The 7,710-nt window shown below is 46.6% G+C and overlaps 1 pseudogene; it reads left to right on the top strand.

Annotated features, from left to right (window-relative positions):
* Positions 1-662: 662 nt before the first annotated feature.
* On the top strand, positions 663-7,017 carry LOC116157389 (protein phosphatase 1 regulatory subunit 14B-like; annotated as a pseudogene).
* Positions 7,018-7,710: the final 693 nt, after the last annotated feature.

The raw sequence follows: 7,710 nt of genomic DNA, 5'->3' as shown, positions 1-7,710 counted from the left end.
GGTCAGCTGCATAATTTGTAGGATCCAGTGCAGAGTGAGAAAGTGAGGCTGGGCCTGAGAATTCATTCTCTTCTTCCCATGGGCTCACTGCCCCAATTCATGTCTGAGGGTTGATCCCAAAAGATTGCAACCTCTTTGCAAGGACATACTCAGAACCTGTGTCGGGAGTGGGAAAGGGGCCCCCACTGAGTCACCTGCTAAAAATCATCACCAGAGCACTGCCAGCCCAGGGCAGGGATGGTTGCCACCGTCCTCCAGGGAGCACGCCCCACCCTGACCCTCCCGACTCATGCACCCAGGCCCTGGCTGGGGCTGGAGGGCAATGGAGGAATGACCCAGCTGTCACCCCAGCAGAAGGCAGCTGCTGTCATGCAGTGGGGAGGGGGATACTGGGCTCCAGGGCAAGGAGCAGACGGCCAAGAACTCATCCCAGGGAAGGGGTGGAGGTGGGATCACACATGAGCCAAGGCTGTGAGCCCCTGCGCATGCTCCATGACCCCAGTGGACTTACAAGTTCAAAGACACAATTATTAAGAATTTCAAGGCAGCAACCATGGAGCCCTCTGAGTGGGGAGCCTTGTGTGACTGCGCCAATCATGTGCCCGAGACCCGTCCTACGGGGCAGACTATGTAAAGACATGGCTTGCCAGTGAATCTGCAAGATGGTCCGCTGTCAGAGAAGGGTAAGTTCTGAGGGGGCAGGCAGAGGAGGTGAGGCTAGAAAGACAGACAAGAATATAATATTTAACAGAGAGACATCAAGCTTTCATTTAAGTTAAAGGATATAGTAACATATAATCAACACAGAAAAATTAAAAGATGGGACTGTGTCAGTTTCCTAGGGCTGCTCTAACAAATGGTCACACACTGGGTGGCCTAGGGCGACAGGAATGTATTCTCTTGGAGCTCAGGAGGCCAGAAGTCCAAAATCAAGGTGTCGGCAGGTTGATTTCTGCTGGAGTCTCTGAGGGAGAAACAAGCTGATGCCTCTCCTGGCTTCTCCTGGCTTCCTAGTTGCCATCAATCCTAGACCTTCCTTGGCTTGTAGACACGCCAGTCCCGTCTTCACTGCCATCTTCACTTCACCTCCTACTCTGTGTCTTTGTCTTCTCTTCCTAGAGGGACACCAGTCCAGGATTAGTTCATCTTGAGATCCTTAACTAATTATGCTTTTTACAAATAACGTCACTTTCTGAGGTTCTGAGTGGACATGAATGAAATTGGGTGGCGGGTGGGGATGCATTCTTTGACTCACTACGGGGACAGTAAAAAGAAGAATAAAATCATCCTTGCTTCTGCTGCCAGGAGCTAACACTGCTGATCCTTTAGGATCTAGCTTTCCACTATATTTTATGTATGGCTGTAGCTTGTATTTTCATTTTATGTAATGATGATCTCCTGGGAGACAGTGGTGTGTTGGAGCTGTTGGTTCTGGCTCCCGAGAGGAAACTGTCTCATTTCAACTTCCTATTCAGTGACCTCATGTTGATAACCAGAAATCAGCCATAATGGGAATATTTACATCACAGAAATTGGCGAGTATTACAAATCAGGGCTTATTTGTTTATTTTCAGGAGAGTCCATTTAGTAGCTACATCAGTGGATTCGTACCTGGCAGAGAGAGTGAAGGGTATTCTAGGAAAGGAATGATAAGAGACAAGCCAAGCCTGCAGGGAGGCACTGGCTTGTTTGGAAAAGCCACCCCCCCCCCCCCCCCCGGCTGCCCTGGAAAGGGCTAGCTGGGCAGTGCTAAGAGCTAAAGGCTGGAGCGAAAAGATGGGAGACTGACTTGAGGGGGCCTTGTGAGCCATGCAAAGGTACTGGCAGTTGAATTTTAGAAAGATAAAAACTTTGGCAATATAAGATTTCCTTCTGGAACTGAGCCCAGCTAATCCCACCAAGCTGCAAGTCTTTGGAACCAGTGGTTCCAGTAAACACACCTCCTTCTAGCCTGCATCTCTTTAAAAATAAATAAAAACAAACAAGCAAACAAAAACAAACAAAGCTTTCCCTGCCTTTTTCAAACCCAGTTCTCCCTGGAGAGCACTAGGCCGTTCATTCACCAGCTCCATCTATGGCTTGGGGGCAGCTCGGCAGAATTCTTCCGGCATCGTGTTGCCCTTCCCCAAACATTTTCCTCCACCCTCTTCTAAAACCCTTTCTCCTTTGGGACAGAAGCAGCCTGTCTCACCGGTGTGCTCTGTGAGCTTCTTCCTGGTCCTTGAGCTTCTAGGGACCCAGATCATGGTGTTTATGCCCAGCCCAAGTTCTGTGTCATCCTGGACAACTTCAACCATGAGGCGGATCCATCTTCTGTCTGGATTTAAAGTAGATTTAGGTTCATGGCCCAGAGGCTTCCTCTCCACATGGTGTCATGCTCTGCAATTTCAACGTTCATTTGGTGGATCCACAGTCCAGACATACACATTCTGGAAAAAGACAGTGTATTATCTTAACATACAAAGTGGTATACACATAGAATACTTAGAAAAAAGGATCCGATTTTAGACAAGGATGTTTATTACCAAACTTCTTATAATAGTAAAAATTTGAAAAATGCATAGGGACTATGATGGAATGTAACATCACCTCTTCCCTGGGTCTCCAGCCTGCTGGCTGGTCCTGCAGATTTCAAATTTGCCAGTCCTCATGACTGAGCCAATTCCTTAAAGTAAGTCCTTCTCTGCACACACACCCACATACTATTGGTTGTTTCTCTGATGAACCCTGACTGATAGAAGGTGCTACACTTTTCTTCACTTATCCACGTCTACGACCACATCTGGACCGTGATCAGAATCAGCACAATCTCTGAAATCTTACACCCACTCGGCACGTCAGATGCCACCATCTGACCTTACACCTGCATCTGCACGTGTTCCTGCAGTCTCACTGAGACCTCGGATCCTGTCATCCCTCTGTTTTCTCACCATCCATCGACTTTCTTCTGGTTGACTCCTTTGTCCGTCCCACCCAGCTGAAGCTTCCACAACCCATTATTTCAGTCACTCACTCTCATGCCCAAACTTTCAACTCCCTTCTCCTTGCCCTTTTGCAGCAACTGCCTTGCCAGTCGCCAACTAACTCTGGATGAACCCTGCCAACTGCTGCCTTCACTTCTATACCCACAACTGATGTATTCAGGTTCCCTAGAGAGGCAGAATTTCCTTCTTCCTCTGGGAGAGGTCAGTACTTCTCTATTAAAGATGTCAATTCATTGGATGATTATGGAGCTTTGCCTGGTTTGAAAGACCCTGATGAAGGTGCTGAGGATCCCAGAAAGTTGTAAACTCTGATGGCCATGTAGGATCCGGATCAGAAGGCAAGAGGATCAGGAGGGAGGAAGGAGAACTCTTGGTGTGGTGGTGGGGTGAGGTTCTTGGCTGCCCTCTGGGAGGAGAACTTAAAAACGTGTGGTCCAAATGCATGGCCACTTTTACAGAGGATCATTACTTCCTGTCCCCCTAACTTTGTTCAGTGCCAGGACTTTTTGGAATAACTTCTGAAAGAAGCTTTTGAATTTAGAGTCTCAGGTCAAATGCGATACTATATATTTGTTCATGCAGTCTGACAATCTGAAGAATAAAATAACTCCATCTGGGCTGTCAAGGGAATTTTATTTGAAGGACTTAACTTGGTTCTTGATATTGCTAACACTGTTGTTAGGTCTTGTGCTAAAATTACCTATACAGGTGCCCACCAGTCAAGAATTGTGTAGGGTTTGAGATTTTACCCGACTTGAAAGCTAACAAGACTGCCTTGTGGATGCTGGCAGAAGACACGAGACTCCTGGGCCCGAGACAAAGGACAGTTTATTACTCACAGCAGTAGCCATAACCAGGGTAACATCATTTTTGCGTTAGTTCATCAAAACCGTTTCCACGGGGTGACATGAAGGAGCCAAGTAATGTCTGCACATGTAGTGGGTGACATTACAAGAGAGGAACCCCAGGTTTAAGGAACCCATATCTTTTATAGTGGATAGTAAGCCTACCTGAACTTTGTCCTGAAGGGAGACACTATCTTTTAAAAAATTTTTTTAAATCGAAGTATAGTTGATTTACAATACTGTGTTAGTTTCAGGAGTACAGCAAAGTGATTCAGTTATTTATTTTCAGATTATATTCCATTATAGGTTATTGCAAGATATTGAATATAATTCCCTGTGCTGCACAATATATCCTTGTTGTTTATCTATTTTATATGTAGTAGTTTGTTATCTGTTAATCCATATCCCTTTTTTGTCCCTCCCTCCTTCCCTTTCCCCTTTGGTAATCATAAGTTTGTTTTCTGTCTGTGAGTCTGTTTCTGTTTTGTATATAGATTCATTTGTATTATTTTTAGATCTCACATATAAGTGATATTATATAGGTTTTGTCTTTGTCTGACTTGCTTCACAAGTATAAAATTCTCTAGGTCCATTCATGTTGCTGCAAATGACAATATTTCATTCTTTTTTATGGCTGAGTAATATTCTATTGTATACACACCACACACACATCTTCTTAAGCCAGTCATCTGTTGATGAGCACTTGGGTTGTTTCCATGTCTTGGCTATTGCAAATAGTGCTGCTATAAACATGGGGGTGTACCTATCTTTTCAAATTAGAGTTTTGTTTTTTTCTGGATATATATCCAGAAGTGGGATTTCTGGGTCATATGGTAACTCTAGTTTTAGATTTTTGAGGAACCTCCGTACTGTTTTCCATAGTGGCTGCACCAATTTACATTCCCACCAACAGTGTACGAGGGTCCCCTTTAGGGAGACGCTATCTGTATTACACTGGAGAGGAAACAAATTTATCTCACGCTGTGGAGGAAGACACTATCTCTGCCTTCCAAGGCTGTTTCCTATACAGACAGCCTTGAAAAAGATAGTCTGGAATAAAAGCAGGTAGAGCTCTGATCCCAAGATATGCAGAAATGCCTGAGAACTGGAGAATCGTCTCCTAAGGTGACAAAGCTCTGATAAATGATCAGCTAGGTGGGTGATTTAATTTCCTTTGCTCCCTGTTTCTTTCTTCCATCAGACCTATAATACACAGGTGACTTTTCCAGTTGACCTAAAAGGTCAAACCTTCTATTACACCGGCATTTTAAAAAATGTCTCAAAGATCTGACCACTATGGATCTGAAGTTCTCACCTAAAGGGAAGTTCAACTTGTCTATAATGATTAGTTTAATGAACCTTCACTGATCAGGTCTTCAAGCTACTTTGAGTGTTTTACCTCAAAGCTCTCAGGTTCTTTGTCAGCTTGAAATTGCGTGAAACTGAATCAGTTTTATTTACTTGGACCCAAATGCTGAACCTAAGAGATGTATAAGGAATGTTGAGAAACGTTCCTAAAGAATTTTCTCAAGTTTGAGAGAAATAAAATGCATATAAAGCTTTGCAGATAGGAGTTGTAAAACAGAGGAGCAGTACACCCCGATGGAAGATTTTTCTGAGGCAGTGGAAGAGATTAAGTTTCCACATTGTGAACATCCTTCTATATGCCACCAGTCTGGTCATCTTAAAATCTCAGTGGAATGGAGATTCACACTCTGGCATCTTCAGATGCAGATGAGTTATTAGCAACAGCCCTGAAGATGGGACTAGGAACTGCAGTTCCATCAAGCCAGTCCTCAGCCCTTTCTGAGACTAGAGGGCTGGAGTGGAAGCTGCATCTTGCTGCGGTCGCCTGTACGTTGAATGAAACTCACCTTGTTTCCGGTAGGATGGCTGACTGAATCAAGGATCATTATCTATCCCAAAGGCAACTACATATAGATTGGACATTATGGAGCTCAATTCATTGTGAGATGGTTTGAAGAAAAACTTAGCTTAGTGAAAGAGACCTACACTGGATGGGCCAAACAAGCCCAACCAAACCCTCTCTATTGAATATAAATGTCAGATCCACAGAGAGACACTGGCAGACCCCCTGGTACGCAAAGCTAGCAGGTTTGAGTTCTCTTTGAGGCCTGCTGGTTACCCAAGCCCTGGATCCATCAGAACCCAGACAAACTGAAGACTTAAGAAGAATAAATAGATCCTTCATGCCGTCACATTCTCTTGTGTCCTCATCTCTGTTCCTGATCTATCTTTTAAATCTTAAAGAAAAGCATTATTAGGCCCTAACTGATTAAAAGGCCTTTTAATCAAAGTGTGAATAGACCCAGAATCAGGTAAAGAAGTAGAGAATAAATCAAGGATTTTCACATGAGAGCGAGAGAGAGCCAGCGAGCGAACGAGCTGAGACTCCAGCCCAGGACATCATAAATACCAAGTGGGCTCGTGGGCTCGGGCGGTGGCCGTGGGGAACAAAGGGCCGGCGGATCGGCGGGGAGGGGCGGGGTGCGGCCAGGCTGGGCCCTGGGGCTCCGCGTGCAGCAGCTGCCCCCGGGCGCCCCCGCCGCCGCCGCCGCCGCCGCCGCCGCCGCCGCCCTCCCGCGGAGCCAGCGGCCCGGTGCCAGCCGGCGGGCGTCCCGCAGGCGGCGGCGCAGGGAGGGCTCGACGCGCGCGCGCGCGCGCGGGGCCCCGGCGGCCGCCTAGGCGGACAGCGGCCCCCTGTCGGGTGCGGCGTTGGCAGCCCCTGCCCCCGGGCCGGGCAGTGGCGGCCCAGGGCCCCGCGTCTACTTTCGGAGCCCCCCTGGGGCTGCAGGCGAAGGCCTGGGCGGCGAGGACGACGAGGGCCCAGTGAGGCGCCAGGGGAAGGTCCCGGTCAAGTGCGACCCCAGAGCTGGAGATTGATAAGGACGAACTCCTGGACATGGAGGGCGATGGTACTCGGGCTGCCAGGGTCAAGGAGCTGCTGGTTGACTGTTATAAACCCACTGAGGCCTTCATCTCTGGCGTGCTGGACAAGGTCCGGGGCATGCAGAAGCTGAGCACACCCCAGAAGAAGTAAGGGCCCTCCACCCAGATGAACAACGGTGGCGCCCACAGGACAATCGCGACCCCGGCCTCGTAGCAACAGCAATACAGCCAGGCCCGGTGCCATGAGCAGGGCTCCCCGTGCCCCTGGCCCAGGGCCCTCTTCCCTGTCCCCTCGGTTTTCCACTTTTGGGGTTTTTTTATTATTAAACTGGTGGGATTTTTTGTGTTTTTATATTGACTGTGGCGCGTGCCCTTTAATGAAGCTAGGACACGCCTTTGCCTTTGGTACAGTTAAGAAAATTTTAAAAAATTTAAAAAAATATACATACATACATACCAAGTCGGTCAAACATCGATTGGTAAGAAAAGAAGCCAGTTTCACTGTCTGTCTGCTAAATAGAAAGGTGGAGACTCGCTCCCAGATGCTCCAGAAGTTTATGCGACATGGCCAGCAATGTATGGGAGACTGAAAAATTTCAAACACATTAGAAACTTTTAAAGCTTCTCTGCCTCACTAGGGAGTCTTCCTTTCCCATGACTTTATTTTCTATTTTATTTTTTTTCTAGTAAAGTAGATAGAATTTTATTTCAGGTTATAACCTTAATCATCATTCTTTCCCATCTTCAGGAAATTTCCCATTAAAAGGTCTCTTGACACGATGTTCTATTACTGGATTAGTAAACTGAGTGGATCCTGTTTGACTGGTACCCCATGACTTGAAATACAACGTTATGCTGACAATTCCCATGTTTTATCTCCAGCCAGATCTCTGATACGAAACAAAAAAAAAACAGCTCTTAGAACCAGCTGTCTACTTGTCATCGCCACTTAGATTATTGCAAATGTTTCA

Source organism: Camelus dromedarius, chromosome 15 (assembly GCF_036321535.1).
Source record: "Camelus dromedarius isolate mCamDro1 chromosome 15, mCamDro1.pat, whole genome shotgun sequence".
Classification (NCBI taxonomy): domain Eukaryota; kingdom Metazoa; phylum Chordata; class Mammalia; order Artiodactyla; family Camelidae; genus Camelus; species Camelus dromedarius.
Note: the sequence above shows the minus strand (reverse complement) of the source record. Positions and strands in the feature narration are given on the sequence as shown.